This window comes from Neofelis nebulosa, chromosome 7 (genome assembly GCF_028018385.1).
Source record: "Neofelis nebulosa isolate mNeoNeb1 chromosome 7, mNeoNeb1.pri, whole genome shotgun sequence".
Classification (NCBI taxonomy): Eukaryota; Metazoa; Chordata; class Mammalia; order Carnivora; family Felidae; genus Neofelis; species Neofelis nebulosa.
Window position 1 is genome coordinate 126,934,911 of NC_080788.1, and position 19,053 is coordinate 126,953,963.

The 19,053-nt window shown below is 41.1% G+C and overlaps 1 long non-coding RNA gene across 2 annotated transcripts in view; it reads left to right on the plus strand.

Annotated features, from left to right (window-relative positions):
- The window catches only part of LOC131517593 (uncharacterized), a 115,360-nt gene that overhangs the window by 11,839 nt on the left and 84,468 nt on the right, over positions 1-19,053 (plus strand). The window lies entirely within an intron of this gene.

Here is a 19,053-nt window from a genome sequence, read left to right on the forward strand (position 1 = left end):
GCTCACTTCCTATCTTTGTGTCACATTTTGGTAATTCTTGCAAAATTTTAAACTTTTTCATTGGGCACTCACAATGTGCCTATTATATTTGTTACAGTCATCTGTGGTCAGTGATTACATCTCACCAAAAGCTCAGGGATGGTTAGCATAAATTAAGGCATGTACATTATTTTTTACAACATATGCTGTTGCACACTTAATAGGCTATAGTATAAACATAATTTATATGCACTGGGAAACCAAAAAATTCATTTGACTCACTTTTTTGCAACATTTGCTTTATCGTAATATTGGCTTTATTGCAGTGTACCGGAACCAAAGCTACAGTATCTCTGAGGTATGTCTGTACTTCATTTTGAAAAAAAAAGGTATTAAAAAATGAACGTGGGGTGCCTCAGTCAGTTAAGTGTCCAACTCTTGATTTTGGCTCAGGTCATGATCTCACGGTCGTGAGATTGAGCTGGGCATGGAGTCTGCTTGGGATTCTCTTTCTGCCCCTCCTTTTCTCGCATGTGATTTCTCTCAAAATAAAATAAATAAAATAAAAAATGCACTTAAGTGAGCAGTCTCATGTGCTACCAAAAAATAAGTAAAAAAATAAAGCCATATTGTGGAACAGACCTGGACACTACTCTGAATTGTGCCATCTGCCAGTTCAGCAGTTCAGCTGTGGAAACTTTGGAAAGTTATGTAACATCTCTAAGGCTCAGTTTCTGAGTCTACAAAACCACGATTATTAAACCTGGTTTATCTCTCAGAACTGTCATGAGGAATAAAGGCAGTAAAATAAGAAAGCATTCTAATAACAAAAGACCAAAAAGGTAAAGACTTTTTTCAGTTAAAAAAATTTTTTTAATGTTTATTTTTGAGAGACAGAGACAGAGAGAGAGACAGAGTGCAAGCAGGAGAGGGGCAGAGAGAGGGAGACACAGAATCCAAAGCAGGCTCCAGCCTCTGAGCTGTGTCAGCACAGAGCCTGATGAAGGGCTTGAACTCAAGTGCTGCGAGATCATGACCTGAGCCGAAGTCAGACACCTAACCAACTGAGCCACCCAGGCACCCCTAGCAATTTTTTAACACTGATCAGCTGGCACCTAAGAAAGAGGTCAACCTGGGTTTTCTGTTCTTCAGTAGTCCTACTAAAGGTCAAACGACATTTTCAATTTCTTATTGATTCTCCAGAAAACTTTGAGAGGTTTGCTGGTGAGCCCAGGAGATAGGTGCCTCTGTTAAAGAGGACCAGGTTCCTTCATCAATTCCTCATTAATTAGCCAGATCCCCACCATGTCCCTTATCAGAATTTCTCATTTTTCAGGCTTAAGGAATGAGTTCATTATATAATAATAATTAAATTTATTTTGAAGTTCTGGCAATTCACGTCACTTAATGTTTCTTGGAAGTTCTGCTTCCATTCTTTTCCACGGACACCATCCTGGTTATAGCCCTCATAACTTCATGTCACACAAACTTGCTGATGAGATTATCATCAGACTCATTTCCCTCAATCTCTCTGGCTCAAGAAGTCATAAGGGCTTCTTATAACCTTGGGCAACAAATTTAAACTCCCCTGCATGGCCGCCAAGCATCTTTTTCCCTCCTCTCCTCTACATCTCCAATCCTATTTTTTTCTTTCCCCCTTATACATGTGTGTATTAGTCAGCTCAGGCTGTCATGAGAAAATACCACAGACTGGGTGGCTTAGAGAAGAGAAATGTATTTCTCATAGTTTTGAAGACCGGGGGTCTGAGATCAGGGTGCTGGTGTGGTCAGGTTCCCGCGAGAGCTTTTTTTGCCTTTTCCTGTGTCCTCACGTGGCTATGAAAGAGACTGAGCGTGCTCTCAGGTTCTGGTGTCTCTTCTTACAAGGACAGTAACCCTAGCAGAAGGCTCCACCCTCATGATCCATCTGAACCTAATCTCCTCCCAAAGGAGGCAATCACCATCTCAAAATACCATCACATGGAGGGGGCGGGTAGGGTTTCCACATGTGAATTTGGGAGGAGGGACACAATTCAGTCTGTAGAAACATATTCTGTTTCAGATGTAGTTTTACTTGCTTATTTAATCCTACTTGTTCCTTTCTTTGGGTTGGGCTGCTTGCTTTTATTTTCTAATTCTCTTCCTTTTCAAAACCCAATTCTAAATTCTAAGAAGCACACTTTCAGTTTAATCCTTCTTTTGTTGGGCTTTCTCCCATTTCATAAAATGCTCCTTTGTGCCATTTTAGTTTGTGTATACTTGATTTTAAGCATTTTGCTATATATTTTTATTCTGAAATTACAATTGGGTTGTAGCGAGGCAAGTGCCATATTTTGAAGAATAAATACTGCTATAAAGAGCATCTCTCTATTATGAAAAGATTTTGACAGCCTAACTAATTGGTTACCTATCTTTAGCACTATGAGACTCCATTATAAGCAAGAGGAGAAAAAGGTGCAGTAACTGAGAGTTGATTGTGGCAAGATTTAGAATCATCGGATTTTCAAGCCTCTATCTCTCATATTACATATTTTAAAACTTCACACCTTAAGAAGTGACTTAAGATCGTATAGGTAGTTAATGGTGATGATAGAGACCCAGATGTCTTTCTTCCCATTCTATGGTTTATTTATTTATTTTTAAGTTTATTTATTTGAGAGAGAGAGAATCCTAAGCAGGCTCTGCACTATCAGCGCAGAGCCCAATGTGGGATTTGAACATACAAACCGTGAGATCCTGACCTGAGCCAAAACCAAGAGTTGGACGCTCAACTGACTGAGCCACCCTGGTGCCCCTATGGTTTATTTATTAAAATGTATTTTTCCACTGAAAGCCTAGTTGGTTCTATTCGTTTTCTGTTGATGCTTAACAAATTATGACAAATGAAGCTGCTTAAAACAGACATTTATTATTCCCATAGTTTCCATGTTTCAGGAGTCTCAGCACAGCGGAAATGAATCCTCTGCTCAGGGTCTCACAAGGCTGCAACTAAGGTATTTGAGAGCTGGGGGTTCTCCTCCAAGCCCGTGTGAGTATTGGCAGAATTCATTTCTTTGAGGATGTAAAATTCATAGCAACAACAAACTCATTGCTTCTTTGAGGCCACCAGGAGAGTCTGTTGCTTCAAATCTCTGGCCTGTAAACCCTCTTTTAAAAGGCTTCTTAGGGCGCCTGGGTGGTTCAGTCAGTTAAGTGTCCAACTCTTGACTTCAGCTCAGGTCATGATCTCACAGTTTGTGAGATCTAGCCCCACGTCAGGCTCTGTGCTGACAGTGTGGAGCCTGCTTGGGATTCTCCCTCTTTCCCTCTCTCTCTGCTCCTCCCCCACTCATGCTCTCTCTCTCTCTCAATATATACATATACATATATATATATATATGTATATGTATATATACATACACACATATATATATACAAGCTAAGCTCTCCTTAGCTTGTATATATATACGTATATATACGTATATATACATATATATATACACATATGTATGTGTATATATACGTGTATATATACGTATATGTATGTGTATATATACATATATATACATATATATGTATATATACATATATATACGTATACATATACGTATATATATACATATATATATATATATATATATATATATATATTTTAAAAGGCTTACCTGATTAGATTAGGTCCTCCCAGAATAATCTCCATTTTGATGAACTCAAAGTCGGTTGATTAGGGACCTGATATTTGTAAAAATATCCTCACTTCTGTTATATAATGTAACCTAATCATGGAAAGGACACCCATCATATTTGAAGCACTCACCCACACTGTAGGCCAGAGGGTTATACTGGGTATGTATATTGGGTTAATTTTTAAAAATTAGGACAAGTAACAACAGAGAAAAACAAAATCATTTCTGGTGTGGCTTTCTGAATAAAACACCATAATGTGTTTCTTTCTAGTCATTTGTTCTTGTTGCCCTTCCCTATTCCCCTTTGGGTTTTTTTTCTCCCCATACTTTAAAAATAGAGTCATATACTATATATAACTAAATCTGATACTTCATTCATTTGCCATTATTTTGTAAGAATTTTTACATCCCCATAGACATAATTTTTTCTTTAGTAAACATGTCTCTTTAGTGTGGAAGAAATGGAAAGTGTAGATAAGCAAAAAGCGAAAATAAATCAAATTGCAATATTCAGAATTCAGCCTGAGTGTCATACACTTTCAGATTTTTTATTTTGGTCTGAATATTTTGAGTATACTCGTATAGATATATTTCAAGGTGGAGACAACTTTTGGACCTTACCTCTCGGCATTCAAATTTCCCTTTGGGGAAGATGTCACAGTATTAAAAAAAAAAAAACACTGATAATTCCTTGGGGCATAAGATGGGACTCTGAGTTTCAGGATATTGGATGATGTCAAGATGTCAGAGAAGGAGAAAGCTACACGGCAAGGTGGAGGAGCAGAATCTGGAGCTCCCAGGAAGTGTGGGAGGTGGGAGTGAAGAGCTGATAGAGGGAGAGAGGAGGGACAGAGAGGTGATGGTACACTGCTGCACACTGTGCAATGTTCCTTTCCCCAGCTCAGTTTTCATTGCATCTGCTAGAATTTTGAATTCTTGGTGTGAAGGATTTGTTGATGCAATGCAGGGTTTCTCAGCCTGGGGACCACTGACCTTTTGGGGCTGGATAATTCCTTGTTGCGCAGTCCCTGTGCACTGAAGAGTGTTTAGTAGCATCCCTGACCTCTACCAACTAGGTGCCGATGGCAGCCCGCCTTCCATTTATGACAACTATAAAGTATCTCTAGACGTTGCCAAGTGTCCCATGGGGGAAAACTCAGTTGAGAACCCCTGTTGTAATGGAAATGGTAGGAGTGGCTACGTTTTATGTTGGGTGATTATGTTGGCTTTGTAGTATGCCAACTTGTCTAGGCTGAACCGCGTTCTCCAGTGGATTTTTCTGGTCAGGGTAGGTTTCTGGTCACCCTGTTGGTGTGAAGCAGCAACTGAACGTGCAACTGTTCTAATCTCCTTGAACCCTCCTTCAGCATCTCCCATTCCAGTGCATGAAATTTCACGGAGAAGGGCTGTGGCTTCTGGAGGATGCCCATGTCATTGTGTTAGTTTGCCAGGGCTGCTATAACAAAAAGCCACAGACCAGGTGGCTAAGCAACAGGAATGTATTTTCCCACAGTTCTGAAGGTTATGAGTTTGAGACCAAGGTGTTGGCTGGGTTGGTTTCCTCTAAGCCTCTCCTTAGCTTGTAGATGGCATCTTCTTTCTGTGTCTTCCCATCAGATTCCCTTGGTGTGTGTGTGTTTCAATTCTAATTTCCTCTTCTTATAGGGATACTGGCCACATTAGATCATGATCCACCCTAATGAGTAATTTTAACTTAATTAACTTATTAAAGACACTATCTCCAAATATAGTCACATGCTGAGGTATTGGGGTATATTAGGGATCTCTGGAAAAACAACCAATAAGACCCCCCAAAAATATGTAGTAAGATATAAATGTATATATAGGTACATATCTATACATACATATATGCTTATAGCTATATCCTATTTATACTATATTAATTATAATATAATTATATAATAGAAAATATTATGTTATTAATATTATATATATAATAATTTATATGTATAAAAGGAGATTTATTGTAAGGAATTGGCTCATGTAATAATGGAAGCTGAGAAATTCCAGGATCTGCCTCCTGGAAGCTGGAGATCCAGGAAAGACAAGAGTGTAATTATAGTCTGACACTAAAGGCCTGAGAACTAGGGGAACACATGGGGTAAATCTCAGTTCAAGGGCAGGAGGAGACTGATGTTCTAGCTCAAGCAGGCAGAAAATTCATCCCTTCTTCTACTTTTTGTTCTATTCAGGCCCTCAGCTGATTGGATGATGCTCACTCACACTGGGGGTCGGGGGGAGGTCCATCTACTTTGCTGAGTCTACCCATTCAAACGCTAATCTCATCCAGAAGCAACCTTCAGACCCATCCATAAATCATGTTTAATCTGGGCACTCTGCATCCCCGTCACTTTAATACATAACATTAACTATCATGTGGGAGTGAGGATGTCAACATGTGAGTTGGGGGGTAACAATATTCAGCCCAGAGCAATTATCAAAGTCAGAGGCCACAAGAACTGACGTGGGCTTATTAGCCTGTCATCGTGGACCCTGGCTCATTTGTGTGGGTTCCCACATGTCCTCTCCGTACCTTACTTCACCTTTGCTTCCAGCCTGTCTGCCTTGTGGACTCCAAGTTCTAATATCAGACACAAAGGAGGAGTATTTAATCAACTCCCACAATTGTGTAAGATCAGATTTATGTAGCAAGTATGTATGATATATGTAAATACCCATATTTGGTATATGCTTCTTTGATTGAACCCTGACTGGTACAGCAGGGCAGAGGCAGAACACCAGGCAGACAGAGACTGAGGGTGAGGAGGGCAAAGGGAGATGTGGATCCACCCTCCCCTGCTCAAGAAGGGGCTTGCGGGAAGCTTCACACTGCACTAGGGTAGACAGTTAGAGGGGGTCAAAGAAATCTGAAGTAAAGGTCATGGGTAGGGTGTACTACCTGTGATTTTGTTCACATGAATAAACACAGAAACAATTTTAATGGCACTATGGTTTGCTATTGAGTGGCTGTTCTACATTTAGCTTTACCTTGTGGTTGAATTTTTTTTTTTAAGTTTATTTATTTTGAGAAAGAGAGAAAGGGGAGGGGCAGAGAGAGGGAGAGAGAGAGAGAGAGAGAATCCCAAGCAGGCTGCCTACTGTCAGCCAGGTCAAATGAGGGGCTCAGTGCCACATCTCAGGAACTGTGAGATCATGACCTGAGCTGAGATCAAGAGTTGGACACTTAACTGACTGAGCCACCCAGGAGCCTCTTGTGGTTGAATATTTAAGTTGTTTTCACCCTCCTCCCTTCTCATTATAAATAATACTTAGATAATCATTTTTTGTTCAGGTCTTATTTTGAATTAAGGATTACATTTTTATAAGAGTGAAATTACTAAGTATGTCAATTTGTGTCTCTGAGAAGAAGATGTAGGTGGGAAGTGGGAGAATCTTGAGAAGGATAAATTAGGGAGGGAACAGGAGTGGTTGGGGGAGCCCTCTGGCCATGGTGCAGAGCCAACACCTGTGAAGGGAGAGATGGAAGTTGCAGTTGATGGGGTGCCCAGGGCAAAAGCTGATGTGTCTTTGTTTAGGCAGAAGTGGCCTGACTCAAGTCCCCTGTGTGCTCAGCCATTGGCTGGGATCAGGTTGGGAGAAGCATGGTATCCACCTGAATTCATGATGAATTAAGGTTATCCTTTGTAAGCAGGTCTTTTTGAAAAAGAGTTCAGCATTGTGCACCCTTACACTGGGCCATAGGATACGTATGTATGTATGTATGTATGTATGTATGTATGTATGTATGTATTTATAATTTATATCCAAGTTAGTTAGCATATAGTGCAACAATGATTTCAGGAGTACATTCCTTAATGCCCCTTACCCATTTAGCCCACACCCCTCCCACAACCCCTCCAGTAACCCTCTGTTTGTTCTCCATATTTAAGAGTCTCTTATGTTTTGTCCCCCTCCCACTTTTTATATTATTTTTGTTTCCCTTCCTTTATGTTCATCTGTTTTGTGTCTTAAAGTCCTCATATGAGTGAAGTCATATGACATTTGTCTTTCTCTGACTGACCAATCTCGCTTAGCATAATACCCTCCAGTTCCATCCATGTAGTTGCAAATGGCAAGATTTCATTCTTTTTGATTGCTGAGTAATACTCCATTTTATACATATACCACATCTTCTTTATCCATTCATCCATCAATGGGCATTTGGGCTCTTTCCATACTATCGCTATTGTTGGTAGTGCTGCTATAAACACTGGGGTGCATGTGTCCCTTTGAAACAGCACACCTGTATCCCTTGGGTAAATATCTAGTAGTGCAATTGCTGGGTTGTAGGGTAGTTGTATTTTTAATTTTTTTAGGAACCTCCATACTGTTTTCCAGAGTGGCTGCACCAGTTTGCATTCCCACCAGCAGCACAAAAGAGATCCTTTTTCTCTGCATCCTCACCAACATCTGTTGTTGCCTGAGTTGTTAATGTTAGCCATTCTGACAGGTATGAGGTGGTATCTCATTGTGGTTTTGATTTATATTTCCCTGATGATGAGTGATGTAGAGCATTTTTTCATGTGTCAGTTGGCCATCTGGATGTCTTCCTTGGAGAAGTGTCTATTCATATCTTTTGCCCATTTCTTCACTGGATTACTTGTTTTTTGGGTGTTGAGTTTGGTAAGTTCTTTATAGATTTTGGATCCTAACCCTTTGTCTGATATGTCGTTTGCAAATATCTTCTCCCATTCTGTCAGTTGCCTTTTAGTTTTGCTGATTGTTTCCTTCACTGTGCAGAAGCTTTTATTTTGATGAAGTCCCAATAGTTCATTTTTGCTTTTGTTTCCCTTGCCTCTGGAGATGTGTTGAATAAGAAGTTGCTGCGGCCAAGATCAAAGAGATTTTTGCCTGCTTTCTCCTCAAGGATTTTGATGGCTTCCTGTCTTACATTGAGGTCGTTCTTCCACTTTGAGTTTATTTTTGTGTATGGTGTAAGAAAGTGGTCCAGGTTCATTTTTCTGCATGTCACTGTCCAGTTTTCCCAGCACCACTTGCTGAAGAGACTGTCTTTATTCCATTGGATATTCTTTCCTGCTTTGTCAAAGATTAGTTGGCCAAGCGTATGTGGGTCCATTTCTGGGTTCTCTATTGTGTTCCATTGATCTGAGTGTCTGTTTTTGTGCCAGTACCATACTGTCTTGATGATTACAGCTTTGTAATACAGCTTGAAGTCCGGGATTGTGATGCCTCCTGTTTTGGTTTTCTTTTTCAAGATTGTTTTCACTATTTGGGATCTTTTGTGGTTCCATACACATTTTAGGATTGTTTGTTCTAGCTCTGTGAAGAATGCTGGTGTTATTTTGATAGGGATTGCATTGAATATGTAGATTGCTTTGGGTAGTATTGACATTTTAACATTATTTTGGGGCCCCCGGGTGGCTCCGTCCGTTAAGCGTCCAACTTCAGTTCATGTCATAATCTCGCAGTTTGTGGGTTCAAGCCCCATGTCGGGCTCTGTGCTGACAGCTCGGAGCCTGGAGCCTGCTTTGGATTCTGTGTCTCCCTCTGTCTCTGCCCCTCCCCTGCTCATGGTCTGTCTCTCAAAAATAAATAAATGTTAAAAAAAATTTAACAATATTTGTTCTTCCTATCCAGGAGCATGGAATATTTTCCCATTGTTTGTGTGTCTTCTTCAATTTCTTTCATAAGCTTTCCATAGTTTTCAGTGTATAGATTTTTCACCTCTTTGGTTAGATTTATTCCTAGGTATTTTATGGTTTTTGGTGCAACTGTAAATGGTATCTATTCTTTGATTTCTCTATTGCTTCATTGTTGGTGTATACGAATGCAAACAATTTCTGTGCATTGATTTTATATCCTGCAACTTTGCTGACTTCATGAATCAGTTCTAGCAGTTTTTTGGTGGAATCTTTTGGGTTTTCCATATAGAGTATCATGTCATCTGAAAAGAGCGAAAGTTTGACCTCCTCCTGGCCAATTTGGATGCCTTTTATTTCTTTGTGTTGTCTGATTGCAGAGGCTAAGACTTACAATACTATGTTGAGTAACAGTGGTGAGAGTGGACATCCCAGTCTTATTCCTGACCTTAGGTGGAAAGCTCTCAGTTTTTCCCCACTGAGGATGATATTAGCATTGGGTCTTTCATATATGGCTTTTGTGATTTTGAGATATGACCCTTCTATCCCTACTTTCTTGAGGGTTTTTATCAAGAAAGGATGCTGTATTTTGTCAAATGCTTTCTCTGCATCTATTGAGAAGATCATATGGTTCTTGTCCTTTCTTTTATTGATGTGATGAATCACACTGATTGCTTTGCAAATATTGAACCAGCCCTGCATCCCAGGTATAAATCCCACTTGGTCGTGGTGAGTAATTGTTTTAACGTATTGTTGGATCTGGTTGGCTAATATCTTGTTGAGGATTTTTGCATCCATGTTCATCAGGGAAATTGGCCTATAGTTCACCTTTTTAGTGGGATCTTTGTCTGGTTTTGGAATCAAGGTAATGCTGGCTTCATGGAAAGAGTTTGGAAGTTTTCCTTCCATTTCTATTTTTGGAACAGCTTCAAGGGAATAGGTATCAACTCTTCCTTAAATGTTTGGTAGAATTCCCCTGGGAGCCATCTGGCCCTGGTCTCTTGTTTTTTGGGAGGTTTTTGGTTACTAATTCAATTCTTACTGGTTATGGGTCTGTTCAAATTTTCTATTTCTTCCTGTTTCAGTTTTGGTAGTGTATATGTTTCTAGTAATTTGGCCATTTCTTCCAGATTGCCCATTTTATTGGTGTATAATTGCTCATAATATTCTCATTATTGTTTTTTATTTCTGCTTTGTTGGTTGTGATCTGTCCTCTTTCATTCTTTATTTTATTTATTTGGGTCCTTTCCTTTTTATTCTTGATGAAACTGGCTAGTAGTTTATCAATTTTTTTAATTGTTTCAAAGAACCAACTTCTGGTTTCATTGATCTGTTCTACTGTGTTTTTTTTTTTTTTGTTGTTGTTGTTGTTGTTTTGATAGCATTGATTTCTGCTCTAATATTTATTATTTCCTGTCTTCTGCTAATTTTGGGTTTTATTTGCTATGCTTTTTCCAGCTCTTTAAGGTGTAAGGTTAGATTGTGTATGTGAGACCTTTCTTCCTTCTTTAACAAGGCCTGGATTGCTATACACTTTCCTCTTATGACCGCCTTTGCAGCATCCCAGAGGTTTTGGGCTGTGGTGTTATCATCTTCATATTTTCCATGTACTTTTTAATTTCCTCTTTAACTTCTTGGTTAGCCCAATCATTTTTTAGTAGGATGTTCTTTAGTCTCCGAAGTATTTGTTACCTTTCCAAATTTTTTCTTGTGGTTGATTTCAAGTTTCATAGCATTGTGGTCTGAAAATCTGCATGGTATGATCTCAATATTTTTGTACTTGTTGAGGGTTGATTTGGCCCAGTATGTGGTCTATTCTAGAGAATGTTCCATGTGCACTGGAGAAGAATATATATTCCACTGCTTTAGGATGAATGTCCTGAATATATCTGTTAAGTCCATCTGATCCAATGTGTCATTCAAAGCCATTGTTTCCTTGTTGATTTTTTGACTAGATAATCTGTCCATTGCTGTGAGTGGGGTGTTGAAGTCCCCTACTATTATGGTATTACTATCGATGAGTTTCTTTATGTTTGTGATGAATTGATTTATATATTTGGGTGCTTGCACATTTGGTGCATAAATGTTTACAGTATTAGGTCTTCTTGGTGGATAAACCCCTTGATTATGATATAATGCCCTTCTGCATCTCTTGATACAGTCTTTATTTTAAAGTCTTTATTTTGTCTGATATAAGTATGGCTACTCCAGCTTTCTTTTGTTGACCATTAGCATGATAGATGGTTCTCCATCCCCTTACTTTCAATCGGAAGGTGTCTTTAGGTCTAAAGGTCTCCTGTAAACAGCATATAGATGGATCTTGTTTCCTTATCCATTGTGTTACCCTGTGTCTTTCGATTGGAGCATTTAGTACATTGACATTTAGAGTGAGTACTGAAAGATATGAATTTATTGCCCTTATGTTGCTTGTAGAGTTGGAGTTTCTGGTGGTGTTCTCTGGTCCTTTCTAGTCTTTGTTGCTTTTGGTATTTATTTATTTATTTATTTATTTATTTATTTATTTATTTATTCATCGTTTCTCCCCTCAGAGGGTCCCCGTTAGAATTTCTTGCAGGGCTGGTTTAGTGTTCACAAACTCCTTTAATTTTTTTGTTTGTCTGGGAAACTTTTAATCTCTCCTTCTATCTTGAATAAAGAATTCTTGACTGCATATTTTTCTGATTCAGCACACTGAATATATCCTGCCACTCCTTTCTGGCTTACCAAGTTTTTGGATAGGTGTGCTGCAAACCTGATCTGTCTTCCTTTGTAGGTTAGGGACTTTTTTTCCCTTGATGCTTTCATGATTCTCTCCTTCCCTGAGTATTTTGTGAATTTGACTATGATATGTCTTGTTGATGGTTGGTTTTTGTAGAATCTAATGGGAGTCCTCTGTGCTTCCTGTATTTTGATGTCTGTGTCTTTCCCCAGGTTAGGAAAGTTTTCTCCTATGATTTGCTCACATAACCCTTCTACCCCTTTTTATCTCTCTTCATCTTCTGCGACCTCTATGATTCTGATGTTCTTCCTTTTTAATGAGTCACTGATTTCTCTAATTCTTTTTTTTTTTTTTAATTTTTTTTTCAACGTTTTTTATTTATTTTTGGGACAGAGAGAGACAGAGCATGAACGGGGGAGGGGCAGAGAGAGAGGGAGACACAGAATCGGAAACAGGCTCCAGGCTCCGAGCCATCGGCCCAGAGCCTGACGCGGGGCTCGAACTCACGGACCGCGAGATCGTGACCTGGCTGAAGTCAGACGCTTAACCGACTGCGCCACCCAGGCGCCCCTGATTTCTCTAATTCTTAAAGTGTGCTCTTTTGCGTTAGTGTCCCTCTTTTTTTCTGCTTCATTATTCTCCATAAGTTTGTCCTCTATATCCGCCAATTCTCTGTGCTGCCTCATCCATCCTTGCTGTCATGGCATCCATCGAGATTGCAGCTCAGTTATAGCATTTTTTATTTCATCCTGACTAGTTTTTACTTTTTTTTATCTCTGCAGAAAGGGGTTCTAATCTATTTTCGACTGCAGCTAGTATGCTTATTATCGTGATTCTAAATTCTGGTTCAGACATCTTGCTTGTATCTGTATTAGTTAAAGTCCTTGGCTGTTGTTTCTTCCTGCTCTTCCTTTTAGAGCTAATTCCTTCGTTTCATCATTTTGAAGGGAGAAAAGGAATTAATGAGGTAAAAAAAAAATTAAAAGTAAAAAATTAAAAACAAGACACACACACACACACAAAATCAAATAAATGATGCTAGATCCTAGGTGTGTTTTGGTGTTGGTGTTGAAAGGGGCTTGATAGATTAGAGGAAAAAAGGGGAAAGAAAAAAAAAGGGGAAATAGTTTGAAAATTTGAAAAAATGAATACACTGAAATAAAATTGATGGAAATAGAATAGAATTTGAAAAAACTTACACAAAAGTAAAGAAATATAGTAGAGAAAAATTAAATAAAAATATTTTCAATAAAAATTTAAAGTAAAAGTAATTTTTTTTTCTTTCTATATTCAAGAAAAGGAAAAGAAATGAAAAAGAGAAAAAAAAGAAAATTGAATAGCTGGACCAGTGAACAGACTGAAATATGATTGAAATTACTTCGTTTTCCCCTAGAAGTTAAACTGTGAATCACTTTATAGTCTGTAAACTAAGTAGTTGGAGAGATTTGTGTTTCTGGAGAGTGAGGTTGGCCCAGTTGCGGGGCTTAGTGTAACAGCTCCATTCTCCACTAGATGGCGCTGCTTAGCTTAGTGGGGTGGACTGCTGCGGAGCTCGTAGGTGTGTATGCGCATGCGCGTGAGCAGTGAAAATGGCGTCCCCCAGCTACACAGTCTCTGGTGTCAGAACTCTGTGCTCTCTGGACCAGCAGTCACACACTGGTCCTTTGTCTCTGGCTTCCGTCCACTCCACGCTTTTACACTGTCAGTGAACAAGCTGTCAGGTTGCCAGACGGCACCTCCCTCCTGAGTTGTATCTCAGGTGCAGCTGTTTTCCCCAAGCCCTCACTTCTGAGGGACTGCAGGTTTGACCCACTCAGACCTTCTGCGGGAGGGTCTCACTGAGTAGTGGCCAGATGCCGGCCCCACCCAGGAATGTTCGCGGGTCCATGCTGCTGCCAATGCCCAGAGACTGCAGCCGGGCGCCAGCCCACCCCAGCAAAAGTTCATGCGAACGTGTAGCAGCAGCATTTCGGGGATTATGGAAAATCGCAACACCCATCTGGCACCAGGCTTCACCTTTAATGACCTTCTTCCAGTACCAGGGAATGTGGTTGTTCTCTGTGATCTGCGGGGACTGGGTGGTCGCAGAGCCTCTGCCAAATGTCCTTCCAGCAGTGGAACCGCTTCTCCCCATGTGGCCCGAGAACCTCCCAGACCCCACTCTGTTCCTGGGGATTCGCCCTTCTCACCAGAGCACCACCAGGTATTGAGCTGCGGAGTTTCAGACTCTGCACCCCTCCTGCTTATAGTCTTAATGGAATTTAAACCCTCTTATTTCTCCTTTCTCCCTTTTTAGTTCTGTCCCTGTGGCTGTTTCCCCTTTTCTACTTTCTCTCCAGCTGCTTTTGGGGGGGGGCGCTTTTCCTGAACTCTCCCCCCATCTCCATCCTCTCTCTGCATGCAAAAACAGCTCCCTACCCTCCTCCCTTCTCTCCCCCAGTTCACCTCTCTGTGCCCGTAGTACCTGCTGAGTTCTGTGGTTCACGGTGTGCAGATTGTTGTGTTGATCCTCAAATCAGTTTTCTAGTTGTGTAGGATGGTTTAGTTTTGATCTGGCTGTATTTCATCGATGTGAGATGCAAAAAAACCTTCCATGCTGTTCTGCCATCTTGGGTCCTCCAGGATATGTATTGGTTTAAGATGAATTGCTAACTTATTTTCCACAAGAGTTGTAGACTTGGGCACACTAAGCAATACAAGTCTCGCTACTTTGGATTCAGATACACACAAACCCATGACACACCTGAAGTGAATGCACCCTGCAGATGGGTGGCTGCTTGGATCTCTCCTGAGTTTTGCCCCTCCCTGCAGGATATGTATGAGCCTCTGCTCGATGCCTTCAAACAGTCTTCAATTCCATGGCCACCCACCCTGCCTCCTGATGTCGCATGGCAGTCCCCAACCCAGGTCATGATTTGGCAAAGCGGGATTCAACCCTGCCATGTCCACATAACCAGGAATAAGTGACTTTAGCATGTAAAGTAAAAAATAAGGGCAGCTTCTTAAATGTTTAAAGTACAGTGACTCTAAGCTCTTACCTGCCCTCATTAGCCTAAAGCCATTTTCTTTTTCTAGCATTCTTTTCTTGAAAACCAATGTGGTGGGAAAGTCTTTTAAAGTATTAATTGAGGCACTGTCTTTTCACCTGCCAAGAATAGCTGTCCTCCCTCTTCATTTGATAGCTAAAGGAAAGAGCATCCAGAGCTGTGGGTACAATTTATAGGGTGAGACAAAGATGCCAAGTTCATGATTTATATCACTCTAATGTAAGGCAGGATGGATTTTGATGTGGCACAGAGAAAAGAATTTACTTTCCTGTTCCAGGAATAGGAAGGAAGAGACAGGTAAAAGAAGCCCCTCCCTATCTGCCGCAGCAGAGCCGATGAGCTGGCCTGAGGAGAGGAGGAGTGTTCTGTGTGACTCCACCCTGCCTCTCCCCACACAGACCCGTGGTGGGGTTGGGTGTGTCTTTGTGGGGATGGGCTGCAGGTGGTCTTGAGGAATGTCCGGGACAGGAGAAAAATTCCTTCCTTGAATTGGAGGGTTTCAAATAAAGACATTTTGTGCCTCGTTTTCTGTCTAGATCTTTGGAGATACTGTCTTAGTCTGTCTGGGCTGCCATAACAAAATACCATAAACTGGGAGACTCATCAACAATAGAAATTGATTATTGCTCACAGTTCTGGAGGCTGGAAGTCTGAGATCAGGGGGCCAGCACAGTTGGGTTCTCTCTTCCTAGTTGCAGACTGCCTGCTGCCTTCTCATCAGATCCATGCATGGTGGAGTGCAGAGAGGGAGAAAGATTCTTATGAGGTGCCAATCCCCTTTATCAGGGCTCTATCCTCCTGACCTCATCCAAACCTAATCACATCCTAATGGCCCCACCTCCTAATGCCATCACATAGGTGGGGAGGGTTTAATATTTGAATTCTGGGAGGTCACAAACCCCATAGATTCTCCTCATACCACTAGGCATGGAGAAGCGGTGAAAATGGGGACCTGGCCCATCTATTCACAGGAGGGCCCAGAATGTGGTTGAGGGTGCGGACAGGATCTGAATGCTCTCATGTACCTGGGGATAGGGAAGGTGGAATATGACAATCAGCAGGCTGGTTGCCAGGAACAGAGCAGGTGGACAGCCATAAAATACATGGCTGATGTCTCACAGAATCTTCTGTGTCACAGGGCCAACCTGTGGGCCAGGTCAGAAGGGGGAGTTCAGAGCCATCGCCGGGCGGAGAGAACAGTGGAGGAGATGAGCAACCAGGAACACTGCCTCTCTTCCCCCTGGATGCTACTTTGTGATGTAAACTTTCCCTGAAGGACCATCTGCTATTAGTGAAGGGGCTGGCACAAGAGTTCAGAAAATAAAATGAGTTGCAATGCAGTTTATTTGCTGCTGTGACGATGGATGAGCACATCTAGTATGTCCTCAGTCACAATCCTTACCCTGACCTGAAAAATCGAAAGTGAGGTTCTCCTGTGGCCGGCTGCTTTCCACACCCTCTTCCAGGGCTCCTCCTGGGGCTCTTTGTGGCCTCATGCTCCCCCTTGTGGTCGTTGCTTGATATGGCTCCCGCTCTGGGTGGGAGGGAGGAAGCTCCTTCACTCAGTCTGATTCAAAGTGGCTCAGAGCAAAAATGGCCTGAGGTTCCCAGGCTTATGGATGGCTGTTGGTGACATAAACATGGCTACTTCCTGCAAAGTGTGTCCAAGACGTCAGGATGGCTGAAGCAAGATGAATCACTGCCTACTGTGCCCAGACAGGTCTCTCCTAGGACAGTCTGGGCCCTGGGATGATTGCACGGTTACCATCTTCTCTATGGTGAGTGTCTTCTTAGCTTCTCCTTTCCTGCTAGGAGCCCTCATCTGAGGTCATTTTGTCCTTCTGACATATTCTATCACATTAAAAAAAATATATACCTTTAACCTTGGAATAGTTTTAAACTTACAGAAAAGTTGCAAAGATAGCAGAGTTCCTATATATTCCATACCCAGTTTCTCCTACTAGTAACATCTTACATTCCTAAGGGACATTTGTCACAACAAATGAGGCAGTATTGAGAAACTATTATTAACTGAAGTCCATACTTTATTCAGCTTTCCCTAGTTTTTTCGTTTTTTGTTTCTTTTTTTGTTTTTTGGTTTTTTTTTTTTACACCTAATGTCCTTTTCCTGTTTTAGGATCCCACTCAGGGTACCTCATTACATTGAATCATGTCTCCTTAGGGACCTCTGGCCTGTGACAGTTTCTCAGGTCCTCTTTGCTTTTGATGAGATTGACAATTTTGAGGAATACTGGCAGAGTATTTTGTCGAATGTCCCTCAACTGGAACTTGACTAGACTGAGGTTATGGGTTTTGTGAGGAAGACCAGAGGTGAAGGACCCCCTTCATCACGTCGTATCAAGGGTACGTGCAGTCAATACAACTCATCACTGTTGATATTGACCTTGATCACTTGGCTGAGGCAGTGTTCATCAGCTTTCTCTAAAATAAAGTTCTCTTTTTCCCCCTTTCCATGCTGTACTCTTAGGAAAGACATCACCCTACACAGTCCTATTCCATCACTTTTGAATCTCAGTGAGGAAGACCCTGTGTCTCCAGTGGTTGCTGTGTTTTTCAGAGTTGTTCCATAAGCAATATATTATTTGTGGTACAAGGCACATTAAAAAAATAGAAAATATTAATCAAAAAGGCTGTAAAGACTTCATAGCAATTCAAATTGTTATAGACTCAGCAGAATATCTTCCCAAAGTTGGAATTAGAAAATCATGTAAGAACTTCGGTGACTCAAGAAAAATCACATAATTTGGCACTACCATCAATAGAACAGAAATTTTGTGGAAAATATGATTAAACAACATAATTAGAGACATTGCTGAAATTAAGGCAAGAAAAATAAATATTTCGGAATTCGTGTGTAATTTGTAAATTACATGTGTCTATACTTTATGACTCATCCAAACTTGACCGGTAACAGAACACCCAGGCATGTGCAATAATAATTAAATTCAGCTGTCTGATATTTGCCCACTTGCAGTTGTGGCTTTTTGTGAAGGTGTATTTGTTTTGACAGGAGGGTAGAACATATTTTGCTTAATTTAGAACTTTTAGTTTGTTAGAGGTGTGGCCTATAGACCTCCCTTTGTACTCACAGCCTGAGCCCCCGAAATGCTAGGGGCAGGTGTGACCGTTTGGAGGAACACGAGCATGACCCTCAGCATTGCCAGTGGAAAGCTTCCTCCCTGGCCACTTTGGTGTCTAGGTTGATTCTGTATTTGTTAATGTGCCTCAATAGAACCGGAGGAGGCTGTGGTGGGGACCTGGTTTATAGCTGATGGCTTAGAAGCCAGGGGACAGCCTGGACTTTCAGCTGGCATCTGAAGGGGGGCGGAGGGGCATTCTTGTGGGACAGAGCCCTTCACCTGAGGGATCTGACACTATCTCTGGGTAGACAGTGTCATTACTGAGTTAATTGTAGAACACGCAGCTGGGGTCCCAGAAATCCTTGGTGTGGGGACCTCCCCCTCCACCTGGTTTCAGAAGTGTAGTAAGTGTGGTAGCTCAGTGAGAGTAGAGGAGAAACCCAGGAGGACTGAGACTTTTCTCACTCACTTGGTTATACTCCATGGCACGTATCCCAGTCTGCAGTTAACTTTTAATTTACATATTATCTGTTTAATATTTGTTTTCCTTGATGAGGTTTGAGGAAGATAATGAATCTCACCTTCTTCCTTCTCTGGGTTCAGAGTCAATTAAGAAATAAGACACAGGAGTCAGAGGTAAAACATCGGCATTATTACTGGTAACAAAACTACTCTGACAACTTTGCTCATTGCTGACACTTATGACTCATTCCAAGAGAGATGCCTTAGTTTTTACAGTTGGACGATGTCCTTACAGGATATAAACACTACTCACAACCACCCATTCCCCACTTCTTTCAGGAGGTATTGTAAACATTTCCAGGGATTAAAAAAATTAACCTCAATCTCTTTTAATGCAAACAATTGCCATGTGGCAGGCTGGGAGTGGAATTGCAAGAGAGAGCGCATAGGGCTCTGGCC